Below are 16,423 nucleotides of genomic sequence, written 5' to 3'. Positions count from 1 at the left end.
GTGAAGACGTGGGAGGACGCGACGGTTCCGGTGCGACTGGTGAACGTCACGTGTCAGGAGATACGCCTCCCACAAAATAAGGTCGTGGGGACGCTCGTAGACGCTTACGAGGCTGGTCCTGTCGGCCCAGATGCTTGGGCATGCAACCGGATAGAACAAGTAGACTTATTGGATGATTTCGACTTCTCACATATTACGACAGAGGAGAAGGCCCGCCTGCTCGGACTCATCGACCAGCACCGAGACGTGTTCTCCTCGAATCGGTCAGACCTGGGTCGTTGTGAGGCCGTGAAACACAGGATTTCGACAGGGGAGGCAACACCCGTTTACCGGAGAGCCTACAGAATCCCGTACTCGAAAAGAGAGGAGATGGAGGGCCAAGTCGATCAACTGCTCGCGAAAGGGATTATCGAACATTCCACGTCTCCTTGGCGTGCGCCTGCCTTGCTGGTTGAGAAACCCGATGGCTCTTATCGTTTTGTTGTTGACTACCGCGACCTAAACAAGGTCACCCGTGTGGATCCTTATCCATTGCCGAACATACAGGAGACCCTGTCCCAGCTTGGATCTGCGCGACGTTTCACGGTAGTTGACATGACCTCGGGCTACTGGCAAATCGAGATGGACCCTCGTGACCGTGAAAAAACGGCCTTCAACACGCCGTCGGGACATTACCATTGGACCAGGATGCCGATGGGGCTGGTGAACAGCGCGGCTGTATGGCAACGCACAGCCGATGTCGTGCTCGCAGGCCTGCTAGGTAAGATATGCTATGTATATCTAGATGATATCATCATCTACAGCAACAGCCTAGAGGAGCATCTGGAGGACTTAAAGACTGTTTTCCAAAGGGTAAGGGCCGCTGGTCTCAAGCTCAAGCCGTCGAAGTGCCAGTTCCTGAAACCCGAGGTCAAATACCTGGGTCACATTGTGTCAGCAGAAGGCGTACGGCCGGACCCAGCTAAAATCGCGTGCGTTCGTGATTTTCCTGCACCCCAAAACAAGACGGGGGTGCGTCGGTTCCTAGGCCTCATGACCTACTACCGCCGACACGTGCCGCACTTCGCCGAGGTGGCACGGCCCTTAACGCAGCTCACCGGCAAGAAGCCGTTCGCATGGGGAACAGATGCCGGAGCGGCCTTCGAGGTCATGAAACAGAAGTTGACGGAGGCGCCTATCCTTCGATTCCCGGACTTCTCGCGACCGTTCACACTGGCCACGGACGCCTCCAAGTTCGCCGTGGGAGCGGTGTTATCCCAAGAATTCGGCGGCCAAGAACACCCCGTAGCATACGCGAGTCGGCAGTTGAACGGGGCGGAGCAGGCCTACGGGGCTACGGAACAGGAGTGTCTCGCTGTCGTGTGGGCCGTGAAGCACTTTCGCTGTTATTTGTATGGACGCCGTTTCCGTATCTTGACCGACTGCCAGCCACTGAAGTGGCTTATGAGCACGAGAGACCAGAACTCACGGCTTGCGCGTTGGAACCTGCGTCTACAGGAGTACGACTTCGAAATCGTGCACCGTTCGGGGAAGACAAACCAGAACGCTGACGCGTTGAGCCGGGCAGTGGTGAGAGAGGTGAACGTGTTCCTCCCGTCAACCGATGGGTGGAGAGTGAGGGAAGAGCAGCGGAAAGACGCCTGCCTCCGCGCTGCGATTGCCGCCTGCGAGGCCTCAGAGGAGAACAGCAACGGGCAGTTCTATCTCGACCAGGGTGGGCTGCTCAGACTGCAAACAGACAAACCAGGAGTGACTGGGAGGATGGTGATCCCCAAATCGATGGTTGGCGAACTGCTCAGAGTGCACCACGATGCCCCTTGCGCCGGTCACCCGGGCGCCAGGAAAACGAGACAAAGAGTTGCAAAGCAGTACTTTTGGCGCGGCATGAGGCGAGACATTGTGGAGTACTGCAAAGCATGCAAGTCGTGCAGTCTACGGAAGACACCCAAGGGTCGAAGGCCGGCACCTTTTCAAGAATTCGGGCAGCTCAGCAGCCCGTTCGAGCGCACTGCTATGGACATTGTCGGGCCGTTGCCCGTCACCACTGCCGGGAGCAAATACATCCTGGTCTTTGTGGACCACTTAACTCGATTCGCAGAAGCTTTCCCCATGCCTGATCAAAAGGCCGACACTGTGGCTAGAATGTTCGTCGAGGGCGTAGTGTTACGACACGGAGTGCCGGACCAACTCTTAACCGATCAGGGTGCAAATTTCACCTCGCGCCTAATGAAAGAGGTGTATGAGTCATTGGGAATCTCCAAGCTGCAGACGACCGCCTACCATCCTGAGTGCAACGGTGCCGTCGAAAGACTGAATCAAACCGTTATCAGGATGTTGTGACACTTCGTGGCGCATGACCAGCGTGATTGGGACCTCTGGCTCCCCTTCGCGCTGTTCGCTTACAACTCTGCCGCCCACGAGGGAACCAGGGAATCGCCTTTTTTCTTGCTCTACGGTAGAGATGCGGTTGTGCCCAGCCTGGCTCGCACAGCACCCGCAGCGAACTACGGGACCCTGGAGAACTACAGATCCGAGCTCGTACAGTGACTGGCGATATCGCACCAGCTGGCATCGGACGCGCTTGTTCAGGCGGCGCAAACAAGAAAAACTCGGCATGACAAAACGAGCAGGGACCCTCAGTACAAATTAGGAGATCCAGTCTACCTACAGGTGGCAGCGCATAGGCGGGGAACCGCGCGGAAGCTCGCCCCCAGTTGGTGTGGGCCCTTCCGAATAGTGGAGGTGCTTTCCGACATCACCTGTAGAATCCGGAGAATCGGGGAACGAGAGGAAAAGATCGTTCATGTAAATAGGCTCAAACCCGCGCACCTTTCCTTTCCCAGCGAAAGTGCGAGCACTCCTCCGGTAGACGACCCCCCTTCCGCAGCAGAGAGACAGCGGGCGCCGAACCCTGCAGACGTGACTCTCCGTGAATCGCAGGCTGATGCGACACTGGGGGCCGGCGTCGACCCGTTCTCTGCGGTATTTGGCATGCCGATGCCCATTGCGACGCATGGGTACTCACTCAGGAGCCGCGAATAGGTGGGAGTCTCCGGTCATCGCCAGCAGCGAGCAGTCGTAGGGGGTATAGATATAATTTAATTGATGTCATTTTTGCAAAATTTTCTTCCTTTTCTTGAGCCACCTGTGTCTTAGTGCGCCATTTTAACGCTTTAACGCCTCGCTCTTTTGGTCTTATCGGTGCTGGGGTGGCTTACGTTGCTGTTCGTCTCTCTTCGTTATTTTTGCTGTGTGTACTCTTCTTTTCCGCCAATTTACTTGGCTGCTGAACTTCGGAATTTTTTCTAAGCGGAAGAAAATTTTTTTGAAGTTGGAGCGGTTGTGACGTCGTCCGGGGTGATGGTTGGAGACGCCGGCGCGGCGCGAGCAAGTTCGGACGCGCGCGGTTGGGGGTGACACATGGGAGCGGGGAAGGCACGGACAGGAAATGGACAGAGGGGGCCAGGGAAAACTGGAAACAGATGAGGGACGGGGAGAGAGGGAGGCGAGCCAGGCGGAACGTGGGAAAAGACGAGGAGTTTGGAGGGAAGCGAGTCGAAGGCGGAGGACGGGTTTTTGGGATGCGGGCAGCGAGGAAGAAGTGAAAGTGATCGCGACGTGCGCGGTGAGACGTGAGAGCCAGCGCAAGAGCACAAGAGGACGGCGTGCATCGACGGACATCCGAGCAAGCCCGATTCGCCGCATCCTGAGCCTCCTCGGTTCAACCTGCCCGTCGAACCAGAGCCACGTTGATGACCGGTCCTTCCAGGTCCCTTCTCCCAAGGAACCCCTGCGACGGAACACCCAGAACACTCAGGGCGAGAGGTGAGCAACAGGCGGCCCCAGCACGGATATTAACATTAAGATTATTCTGTTGAGAGACTAAATATCGTCTTCTCGCTCCTCTTCTCCTCAGCGTGGACCCACCACAAAGTATTTGTGCTACCCCTACTGGGGTCGTCACATTGGGTAAAGCACATCTAAAAGGTTCTGGAAGTAAACGTGCAAAGTAAATGAGGGATTATGTACTTCAAGTAAAGTAGTAAGTACACCAGCGGCAACGTACTTGAATGTACTTTCAAAGTAAAGCCCGAGTACTTTTTAACACAATTTTTCATGATGCCCTTTTTTTCCCCTAAAGTGTTTTCTTTTTAAACTCGTGTGGATTATCCCAGGGTTAATCGGTGGTGCATCAGTTGTTTTCACTAATGGCGACGAATGTTGGATACAGTCAAGTGATTACCGAGTCGTTTTACCGTCGCTGAATTTTACCCTGCTGACACATCTGCGTTGGTTGCAAATATTACAACTAGTTCTTAATTACTAAATAGCTCAGAACACCATTCTCAGGCACATAGACGAAACTATTCCTTAGTTACGGCGTTTTTATTTTACGCAGAGAAATTCACTACAAGTATTTATGTACAATTTCCGGCACTGTTAGCGCAAACACGGCATCGGCGCTTTTCTGCAGGAGGGTTTAATAATAGTAATAATATTGTTTATTTCCATCAAAAGTTGATGAAAATATTTGGAAATATTTCCATCTAGAGTTGATGGAAATTACATATCCCAAAGCAACGAGGACATCTAGAAAATTACGAGAGCTGTCTAGAACTACGTGTTAGCACAGGATGAGTAACTATCTGTGCATGTGCAAGTAAGTTGTGCAATTTACAAAAAAATAATGTTCGTTTATTTTTTCTGCTGACGTTCCATAGAGTTCAAAACATGTCCGCTTGCTCGAAAACTTTCAAAAAAGGGGAAAGCCACAAAACGCTTGTAGTTTGCGTATATATATATATATATATATATAAAAAAAAGTTCATAGTTGACGTATTTTTACGGTGGTTTCTTACCGCTCCTAGAATTGCAAGACGGGTTTATTTTCATATGACATAAATCTCGCAAATAATCAATATTAGCGCCATCGTGATGTTGGCGCTCCTTGAGCAAGTCTGTTTCTTTCAACTGTTAATGTTGCTTAGATTCGTCGTTTGTCATTTCACACCTGCTCCTCACGTAGGCCTGAACCTGAAATACTTCCAAGCAGGGATGGGCAGTATTTCAAATACAAGTAATTGAAATACGTATCTTAAATACTTTGTGTATTTTGCATTTGTATTTAATTACAAATCGGGTAATGTATTTGACGTGTGTATTTAAATACTGAAACGTAGGTATTTCAAATACAATTGTAATTAAATACAATTTTGTGGGCGAAAATACATTCCTCAAATTTATTGTCACTGTCCAGAGCAGGAAGAAAACTACGTTTTGCACCGAATGCAGTGTCTCTCAATCAAGCACAAGCGTTTAGTGACTTTTTGATTACGGTGCCAGTCTAGGGAATGAATAGTGACGAAATCGACGTTCACAGCCAGACTGGCTAAATAAGTGCCTGTGACAACTTGTGATGCTTTCCAGCCTGATTTCCATGCATATTTTTGCCTGGAACATTCTAAATGCGCGGGTCGTCCAGATTTTCGTAACTGGTGCGAGTTGCGACAATACAAAAATTCTCTAGCTAGTGCTGCGCGTCTTGGTCGTCTCGGTTCTTTGTTGGCCTATACCAAAATGTAATCGACAAAAAGAGCTGCTTGAAGCTCTGTACTTTCTTCACCTATTACGTCCAAGCTGGTTACATTTTTTTGTGATTATATTTCTATTACGCTACTAGAGCCTCGCACACTAACTCCCGAGTGTGCGATGCAAAATTAAAATGAGATACCCAGAAACCCGTTGCAGGTGCCCTGAAGTCGCTGACGTAAATTTTGAGGAATGTATTTGGAAAAGTATTTGAAAGAGACCAAATACATTCGGTTGTATTTCTATCTTGTAATTAAATGCTTTTTTGGAAATGTAATTAGATTTGTAATTAAATACATTTTTGATGAAGTATTTTGTATTTGTATTCGATACATATTTGCATTATTTTGCCCATCCCTGCTTCCAAGTTATCGCCCACTGACTTAAAAAAGAAAAATATTAACTGAAAAAATTGCATTTTTATAATGTTAATGAAGTTACCTACTATTCAGACTCAAGTAACAGAGTTAATTTTTGTTATTCTTTGGCGAAGAAACAAAAGGCACGCGCATTTTCCCCATAGGAATGTACCGGAGTGCTGCAAACGTAGACTGTTCGCCAGATGCTTCAATTTGAAGCCGGAAAACCCGTAGACACTATACTCCGCGACAACTTTTCTTGGCAATGCAGTGGAAGGTATAGGCCCGCGTTCCCTCTCCCATTTTGAGTGTACGCAGGCTCTCCTCCTCTCCCCATTTCCGGGGAGAGGAGGAGAGCCCGCGCACACTCAAAATGGGAGAGGGGACGCCGGCCTGTACCTTCCACTGCATTGCCAAGAAAAGTTGTCGCGGAGTATAGCGCCAGTTGAACCTCTAGCGTACATTACAATAACCCCATGATACGGCTACTACACAGCCCTCTGCCCGAGGGAAACCTTCATTCATCCCGCTCGGGCGGCGCCTACTCCGCTGGTGTGGCTTTCCGGCTTTGCACCGCTGTCCGACTCGAAGCGCACTTAACGGAGCCACCTGTCCAAGCGGGCTAATGGGAGGCACCGCGCAGCCTCTGTTGTGTAGGGGAGGTCGCGTCGAGCAGCCACCAATTTCAAACAATACTTGTTGGAATTTGATAATTTCGCAGCGTTGTAGGGCCGGTGGTTTAGTTATTGTGTTAAAATGTAAAATAAACTATATTTTATATTTTATAGTTAACACTATCAAAATGTGGAGGATGAAAAGTTTTGTGCAGTTTGACGGTAATGCTTTTGTCTCGTTTGAGCCTCTTCATTACCCGTGTACACATAGGTGGATATGTTAAGATGAGCGCGAACTTGTCGAAAAAATCTTCGTCGACATCCAAAACATCTGTCCCAGTTTGTGGACGTCCTGTTTTACACGCCCTCCGAGAGATGGCGCAGCCTGTACCCCGGAGCTCTGCCCGGAGCGGTCGGAATACATGGTATTCCTAGGTAAACAATAACAAACATGGCGGAACTTCCGGCGGGCAGTCGTCTCATCCGGTCTGGCGCTCTCGCTGTGTGTTTTGATGGGCGAAGATGAGCAGCGGATATTTTAAGTGCCTTTCAGAAGAAAATAAGAGGCGGTATATCGAGAAGCTAACCTACCATGGGTCAGTATGCAGTGGCGTACCAACTTGTTTTTGAGTGGGGGGGGGGCAAACCCGACCCTCTTCCCCCCCCCCCCCCCCCCCTTAATCGAAAATTCGGCGCAACTTTTGTCGAAGTTTTCTAAAGATGTGGCAATGATTCGGCAAAATTACAACGTTACCAGACTTAACATTGATATTTTGTTTTTTCTAACGAAAAAAATTTTGCTTCTTCTTCTTAAAATAAATACAACTTGTAGTGCCTATTGAAACAGTTATGATTAAATAAGGTGATATTCTACAAGATAATTGTATCGATGTCGCTTTTGTGTGTTTACTGGCAATTTTAGTGTTTGCTTGCAGAAAGTGGCGTGACAATGAGGTTGGGTAGTAGCCGGAGCAGTCACGAATCACACTACGAGAGTTTTGATTTTGAGGCTTCATCAGCGCACGCCTGCAAGTGTGTTTACATTGTTAAAATAAAGACAATCACTGCGTTCTTACTTTCTCTGGGAGTCACCGTTTCGTGCGCGAAAACGGATACAACGGTTGTTTAGCCTTCACCAGAAGAGATAACAATACTGTAAATATGCATGTTTTTCGATTTGAGTCACTTGACGTCAGCTTTGCATGAAAGTGCGCGTTCCATATTCGCAACGTGCCGTTTTTAACCTTTAAAATTCCGGTTTGTGGTGTTAGGACACACACGGACGTTTAGGAAGATGGGGAGAGTTAGGAATGTCGGATGTGCAACGTCGAGCATGATAGTTCTGTGTTTAACGAATACTTTTCATCAGTGTTTACTAACGAGTGCTTGGACTTCGTCCCCACTCTCCCTGAAGAGCTTTACGAGCGCATGCATCCTATTAACGTTAACTCCGCTGGTATTAAAACATTGATTGATAAACTAAAACCTACTTCGTCCGCTGGAACCGATAACATCAACCCTAAAATTTAAAAGAAACACCCGTGTTATTTCTAGTGAGTATTTGAAACTCATCTTCATTCAGTCCTCATCTCAAAGCTGCCTTCCATCTGACCAAAAAGTGGGAAGGGTAATTCCCAGTCTTTAAACAGGGCAGCCGCTCTTCCGCATCTAATTATCGCCCTAATTCATTGACTTCAATTTCTTGCAAACTACTTGAGCATATCCTCTACTCCAATATCATGAGGCACCTATCATCCCATTTCTTTTCTTTAAACAGCAGCACGGTTTTCAAAAGGTACTTTCCTGCGAAACGCAACTCTGCGACTTCATCCATGACTTGCACACTAACCTTAAATGTCACGTCCAAACTGACGCAGTTTTTTTTTTTTTTTTTTTTCCAAAGCGTTTGGCCGTGTCTTCCATCAACGCCTTCTTTCTAAGCTATCATCTTTTTGCCTCGACCAATAACCGTTTGCATGGATTCGTGACTTTCTTTTTTCCCGTGTACAGGTCACGTCCATGATGATCATGAATCTTCCTTAATAAATGTATCTCCTGGTGTTCCCCTGGGGTTCGTACTTGGGCCCTTACTCTTTTTAATATTTATTAATGACATTCCCATTGGGATTTCTTCAAAAAAACGCTTTTTCGCCGACGACTGCGTCATCCATAACAAAGTAACTTGTGTGCAAAATAATAACCAGCTTCAGGAAGATCTAGATAAAATTAACAATTGGTGCAAAGAGTGGATTATGTCACCGAACAAGTATAAACGCAAACTAATCCACTTCACCAAGAAAAAAAACACTCTGTCATTTAATTACTTCTTGGACTCCGATCTGATTGAGACCGCTACTGTGTATAAATACCTTGGTGTAAGACTAACATCTGACCTTCCCTGGAATAACCACATTGAAGTCATTACCGCCGATTCATCTGGAACTCTTGGACTAAGCAGACGTAACTTAAAAAATCGCTCCACCCTTTGTCCCTAAGCTAACCTTTAACACGTACGTCAGACCAAAAATAGAATAAGCTTCAACCATCTGGAATACCCATCGACTGTACCTCATCAATACGCTGTAGAGGCAGTTCAGAACAGAGCTGCTCGCTTCATTTCATCCACTTATGACTTTTCTTTCAGTGTCTCGGCGCTAAAAACTGAACTAACCATGTCCTCTTTGCAGCTTCGCAGGAAAGTCTCTCAGCTGTGCCTTATTCACAAAATCTACTACCACATTCCCGACCTCAAAACCACTTTGTTATTAACCCTCGACCGAACATCTCGCCTCAACAACGTCTGCACCATCAAACACACTTCTGGCTCTACGAACGCTTTCAATTGGTCATTCCTTTCTCAAGCCATCAGCCACTGGAACAGTCCCCCATCCTCCATTGTCACCATCTTGGACCCTGCTGATTTCTCCTCTGCAGTAAAACTACACCTTTCTTGGCCCATGTGATGGTGTGCGGGGCTAGGCAGATCAGTGAAAACACTTACGCAGAGCGCTTGCCAGGCCAGACTTGTACGTAGTTCAACTACTTTACTCAAGTTACTGTAGTTTAACTACTTTTCTGGGTAGTTTAGTAACTTTTAATTACATTTCTATTCTAGTAATCAGTAGTTTTTTTTAACTACTTTTCCGAGTGACTTCCACTCAAATTACAAATTACTTTCTAATTTTAGTGGTTGTTTTGCCTATCAACAGAGAACAGAGGTCGGAAGGTCAGCTGATATTTGCAGAGGGGGAAGCATGCGGAGTAGAAAAGGGGGGGATGGGAAGGAAGAAAGTGATTTAGATAGTCCAAAAAACCCCAAAATTTTAACGAGCCCCCCCACTGCAACAACACTGCTACGAGGCGCGGGGAGCGAACAGACACGACGCAAGAGAGGTCGAGTAACTGTGGGATTAGCTCCGAATAGTGGCGTTTCTTTGTATTCCGAAGCTCAAGGAGACTTGACGCATTTGAAGAAAGGGCTTGTCCCCGCTTCTCTCCAATGTAGGAATTCTTGCCCACTACAGGAGGTGCACACACTGCTCCTTTTACGGTGCAGGCGATAGAACCCCTAACAATGACGCTCACGCCGGATGGGCTGCTCGTGTATCACTCGAAGCGCGTTAACCCACCCCCGCGCCTGCGTTCACGCCGCTTCGCGGTGACGGTGTGCGGCTGCTAATTACAAATCTATTAACCCACCTAGCCCCCCCCACCCCCCGTACACGCCGCTTTGCGGCGTCCGGTCGGCAACCCAAGCCCCGCTGCCCCCCATGCACTTCCGTAAATAGAGTCGATACGATTTAGTTTAGCGATGTTTCGTCAACAACATTCGTTTTTTTAGTGTTAATGGTAAAAAAGAAATGTAAATATCGCCAAATGCCTCGACAAAACAAAATGTTCGAGAAAAAAAAAATAAAAAGAAGTAAGCCGGCCCACACCATAAATAGAACCCGGGTCTGACACGTATGAGGCAGACATCTCACCACTACACTCTCAGAAAAAAAGGAGCCAAATGAGCAAAAAAGGGTTCTTTTCGCTAAACAAGAACCGATTTCGGGGAAGATCCTTTAGAAACAAATACAAAACTTGAAAGTATAAAACAAAGAGGACGAGGACGAGAACAGGACATCTTTCAAAAAAGATGTCCTGTTCTCGTCCTCGTCCTCTTTGTTTTATACTTTCAAGTTTTGTATCTATTAACCAACACGCTCGTTTTCAATTGTAATCCTTTAGAAGCGTGCTTTCTCAACCAAAAGCACCCCTCGCAAAGTAAAAAAAGAAATGCAGAGCTAGTTTCCGGCCTGGAGAGAGCGAAAAGGGTTCTTGTTGCAGCCAGGAAAGAGATAAAGCGATCTTTGGAAAAAGGAGGTCACTTAAGTCTTCTACCGGATAGAGGGACACAATGACCAGGCTCGAAAGGCTTTGCACGCGAGAAATCGGGTGTGCCATTCTGTGGAAACAAAGCTGCCCGTGCGAGCTGTCAAGTCCTTGAAAGCTTAGAGAGGTGGAATGTCGTAGTTATTTACTAAGTCGCGTTGTGTTATTTACCAAACCGAGATAATCTTCGCCTCGGACCACAGATGAAACAGGCTTCGATGCCTTTGACTCCCGGGCCACCTGCTTCAGCGGTTTGAACACTGGCGTTCGTTTGCAAGCGTAACTGCTCGCCGTGTTTTATTTAGTAAGAAATGTTAGTATAAAGCTACTCTTAGGTACTCATTTGTATAAACCAAACGGGTCATTGAATTAAAGTTTATTTGAAGAAATCTGTACCTCCGGAAATCGATTGTGTAGTTTATTTCCCCCAACCCCCCAAAATGCATACAAATTTTCAAAGGTGCAAAACTTCGATGAATGAGCAACACACACAAAAAAGTGCATGTTGCGATGAATGAGTGATACGGTGATTAAGCGGCGTCGTGTTTTTTAGTAACAAAAGCTATTTTTTAACTTGCTTTCGTGTTTAAACAATATACGTATAACTGCGCGTATGAATGAAAAAAAAATAGAACAGAGGAACGTTTTTTTGTTTTTTTGTTCTAGTATAGAATGAAGTTGTCCTAGCTTGTGGTCATGAGTCATGACACCACCCGTTCGCGGCACGCGTCAAGCCGCAAAAATAGAGTTGGGACCCATCCGCGAGGGGCATCAAAAATCCTGCTGCGCGGAAGGTTCAAGTGATGTGTTGCAGTCATCTTTATCTTCAAAAATAAATCAGTCTGTAAATGGTGGTTTTTCGATTTCAAGGAGCAGTTATGTCTAGAAGGATACCCCGAAATAATCCCATAGGCATATTCTATAAGTGCGTTTTGAGTGAAGCAAAACTAAACTTCGATATGTTGTGCGTTCAAATTTATGTGCAGTGTAAGAAATGAGTGCTCCGTCCGCCGTTGAACCCCGCTCGCTACTTTGAGGTCGCCCACCAAGAGTTAGGAGAATGGGATGGCATGAGGAAAAAAAAAAAACAACACAGAAACGTGGTCGTTGCTGTTCTCGTAGTTTTCGCGAGCAATATGGCATGACAGGATGCAGAACAAATGGCCTCGGACGAAATGGCCCTGGACGAAACGGCCCCGGACAAAATGGTCCCAAGTGCAATCCCGGAGAGAATGGTCCCAAGTGATTTTTAGACACTCATCTTTTAATAAAGTGCTACTCTGAACTTCTGTTAAGTACATTCAATGCTCTTATAATGCAACCTTTGTAGAGACTATAAAAAAAAATAAAAAGAAGCTCAATATAGACGCGACAATGTTGGAGAAACACACACACACAGGGCAGGCACCTGTCTCGTGTGTGTTTTCTTCGACTTTGTACCGTTTATTTTGCACTCTTTTTCATTATGCCGATCAACCAACAGCCCAACAATCTATTTTACTGCTTGATACAACTCTTTCCGATCTCCCGCTCGAAGCTTTAAATTGATGCGGTACAGTTACATTTTGTGAACTTAATGTTTTACTTTAAAGGAGTTCCCTCTTGATTTTGAGTGAAGCCAAACGTAGCACACATTCACAACTAGTTTCTTTGTGTAATGAAATGTTTATTTCACGAAAAAAAAAAAAGGTATTGCATTATACGAATATTTATCTTTTTATATGTTGGGATTGTACCAATTAAAGCTAATAAAAATAAGGAGCAAGAAAAAATACGAAAAAAATTGATTTGAACCATTTTGTTTTCGATTCCCATTTCTAGTGTAAAAGGGATAAGCGCCGCCTGCACGCCCAGCATTTTCGTGACGTGGCGCTTAACTGAGCTAATATTTGTTCAGAAATGGCAATCGACGGTTCGGAGGTGGCTCCGATTGGAAGAAAAATTCTTTGTCAGCGACATCAATTCGCTCTCTCTGATTGATTTGTTATCACTTCTCCTTCGAGTTCCAAAATAGGCTCGATTATCATTCAATCTTGTTTCCAGGCCCTCTATTTTGATAAATTCCTATAGAAAACACGTCACTGACCGGACACGGAATCATCGAATCTAGGTGCGTTGTCGTACTGCCGGCACAAAAGTCGCTCAGCCACCAAATAGGCCTACACGCGTTGCTCAACACAGTGTGTTGATTGTTTCCGTTGCCGGAAGGTGTCACGCCGAATCGAGAATTTCGCTCTTGTTTATTTTGTGTTTATTTTTGGCAAGAGAGTGAACTGCCAACAATTTTACCGGCGGCTGACGGACATGCTTGGTGACGTGATCGCCGTGTTTCCTGGCAGACAAGGACGGAAAAGCGATGACATCTGCATATTATCTTCGCCAGCGAACCATGGTTCAGGCAGCTCAACGGCACCCCAGAAGATAAGCCGTAATGTGTTCAAAAGCGACGTTTCGGGGGCTCATCTGCTCACCACTAGGCTGACAGTTCGTTGGGAACGTCATGCTCGTTTGACCAGTGAACCTTCTGCCTTGCACCCTGTGATCACAACCGCAGAGAAAGGTGTCAGGTGATAAAAACCAGGCGACTAATTGGTCCGGCAAGCACGTAGCTTCCACCGCGCTGTCAGCTTAGCGGTGAACAGGAATGGGTCGCTGAAGGTCACTAGAGCCAACAGGATCTAGTTTCGTTGCTCGAGGGAGTGCCACACTCGCTCGTACGAGTGGCGGATCGGAACAATGTTTGACCTCCTCTCCCTTTGGGTTTGAAGCTCTATAGTCGGTTACAAGTCAAGAAGGTAGGAGAAGCTCCTCCCACAAGTGTGATGCGCCCGTTTCAAATCTCTCCGCAGTCGAAAGAAGAGTTCACTGGAAACGCTCCTTGTTCCGCTTCAATGGATTCCCACTTGTCTCCGATCCCACTTTTTAAGAAAGCGACCTTTGTATTCATCGGAGAGGGAGCCGAGCCCCTGAAAGCAGCCTTTGTATCCATCGGGGGGGAAGCTAATCCCCGAAAGTCGTATTTGTTTCCGTCGGTGGGGGAGAACTCTAATCTCCCTCTCGTGGCTTCCACAATGCTAAGTCAAAGTCGAAAGATAAAGCAAATATGTACAGAAAGGCAAGACCCTCCTCGCGCGTTGTCTGCGACGTCACGGAAACGGTGGGACGCTATTGGATGCAAAGGTGGCGGAGGGATATCTGATTCCCTTTGAGGGGCATTTGCCGCTACCTTCTTAACCTGTAACTGACTATAGAAGGAAGCACCTTCCTCCCTTTCCTCTTAGCCATCACTTGCAACATGTCAGCGGACGTGAGCACATGAACGATTGGAGACGTCTGCTGGTGGCTTTTGAAAACGAACTGCAATCGGCCTGTTCACCATTTCAAGGTAAAACTTCTTCTAATCAGGCAATATTTATAATTTATCTTGAAAATTGCTATAAGTACAGTAGTGCTCAATATGGCCGGAAATTGTTTGATGCATAGGTAGAATAAGTAGGACAGGGGGCGGCTTCTTATTAATTAAGCTACTTGTCGTTTGAAATTTGTTTTTATGCTATTTTAACTTGGAGTTGTCCAAACAAGCACGTTGCAAAAAAAAAAAAAAACATTATTTTACAGTCTTGTATGTTGAACTACACAAGAAAAAAACGTTTTTGAAGCGAACACTGATTTCATTAGTACAATACTGACTATATATAATATGACAAAATACTGAGTTCAAGCTTTCCGTCAGAAAGATCTCAAGAACAGAACTTCGAATTTACAGCGCGAATGAAATGAGCAATGATATCTCTTCGTAAATGTAAAAACGTATGTTACCGGGCTTTAATTAGCTAATGTATCCGTATTTATGGCCCCAATAAACGTGAGCGAATAGGTGCTGTAAACGTTTTTGTTTTTTGACCGGCCAGGGACATGGCACTCTGAGAGCCAATCACTGCAATTTACGGCACCGCTCAACTAATGAGGATGCCGAACATTTGATTAGACCCAAAGATGCTGTCTGCGACATCAGGGAATGCAAAACGTCCCGCTTGCTTTGCTTAATGTAACAGCGCAGATTGCATTTCTTGGTCTAAACGTATGTTCCGCGTCGTCATTCGCTGAGGGGACTTCGCAGGTTGCAACGATTGGCTCTCGGAGTGTTGTGCGGAAATCGACAGGCGCGAACTTTTTGTGTTGGCACAAATGTGGATGTATTTTTGATAAAAATAATTGTTTTACCTGGTCCTATATTCAGTGCTGCAACTATTATGTCAATAGCTTACATGCGTAAACGGCGCATAAACGTAACAAATTGCTTTTGTTTTAGGGATTCGTTGATACGGACAAATGTGAAGACGCCGTGAGCGTTCGCCGTCATGTCTTGCTCATGAAAGAAGAGATAACTAAAGTGCCCCTGAACGTCGACCTGATACAAGACCGCATGATGCGGACGTTTCAGTCTTGCCAAGAATTGATTGATCCTCAGCGAGGCTGGAGTCCTCACAGTCCTTGAATTTCCAGCAATGACGATTCCCGGAATGGTAATTCAATATTGTCTTCTTTATATTTAGACTTGAAGTTTCGCGATTTTTACAGGTCATCAGGACTTCAAAAGTTTCTTACTACCCGTTTTATCGCCTGTGAATGAGATAGGGGCTTTTGATACGTGCTAAATTAAATAATTTTACCTCGTAATAAGGCTAGGCAATCAATTAGTTAACATTCCGATTAATTAACTATTGTTTTACTCTGAATCAAGTGAGTTTAACTGGCATATTGGTTGGATTTAGAGTTACGAAAAGTCTTATAAACAAAAAAGTAAAAAGAATATTCATTTAATTCTTTTTGTGTGTTTATAACACAATTGTCTCTCATGGCTACTTAAGTGTTTTATATGATTATTATCTAGAGTGGTTTTGAAGTTTAAATAATAACGTACGAATATTTTATTTTAAATGTTTTCCATGCTTTTCTTGTGTATGAGCACAACGGCAAGTTGTTATGTACTAAGCCTTATAAGACGTAGTAAAAACTTGTCAAAGAAAAAATCGGTTGTTCTAGGCCTTTTCTGGGCACAATATCTTGCCTCGAGATCAGCGCGACCTATAAATTGATTAACTAGTCAATATAAAAGAGAACGTAAATCGAAATTATTTTAATTGACGCCAAGCCCTACTCCACTATAGTGACAGTAAGTGGTCATTTAGTTAATATATATATATATATATATATATATATATATATATATATATATATATATATATATATATATATATATGTGTGTGTGTGTGTGTGTGTAAACAATCCGTGTGTACAAATTCATAGCGTATAAATGTACTTTTGTAAACCAGCAACACTGTCCATTCGTTTATTTTTCAGTTACTACAAGACGTTAAACTGCCGTTCGGCAAAGACATCCGGAGGACATGGGAGCCTAGATTGAGGCATTTACAGCTTCTACACAGGTGTTCCTCAAAGGAAAAGAACGTCACTCTGAAC

Source organism: Ixodes scapularis, unplaced genomic scaffold (genome assembly GCF_016920785.2).
Source record: "Ixodes scapularis isolate PalLabHiFi unplaced genomic scaffold, ASM1692078v2 PGA_scaffold12__126_contigs__length_90152505, whole genome shotgun sequence".
In the NCBI taxonomy this organism is placed as follows: domain Eukaryota; kingdom Metazoa; phylum Arthropoda; class Arachnida; order Ixodida; family Ixodidae; genus Ixodes; species Ixodes scapularis.
This window is presented reverse-complemented; position numbering follows the sequence as displayed.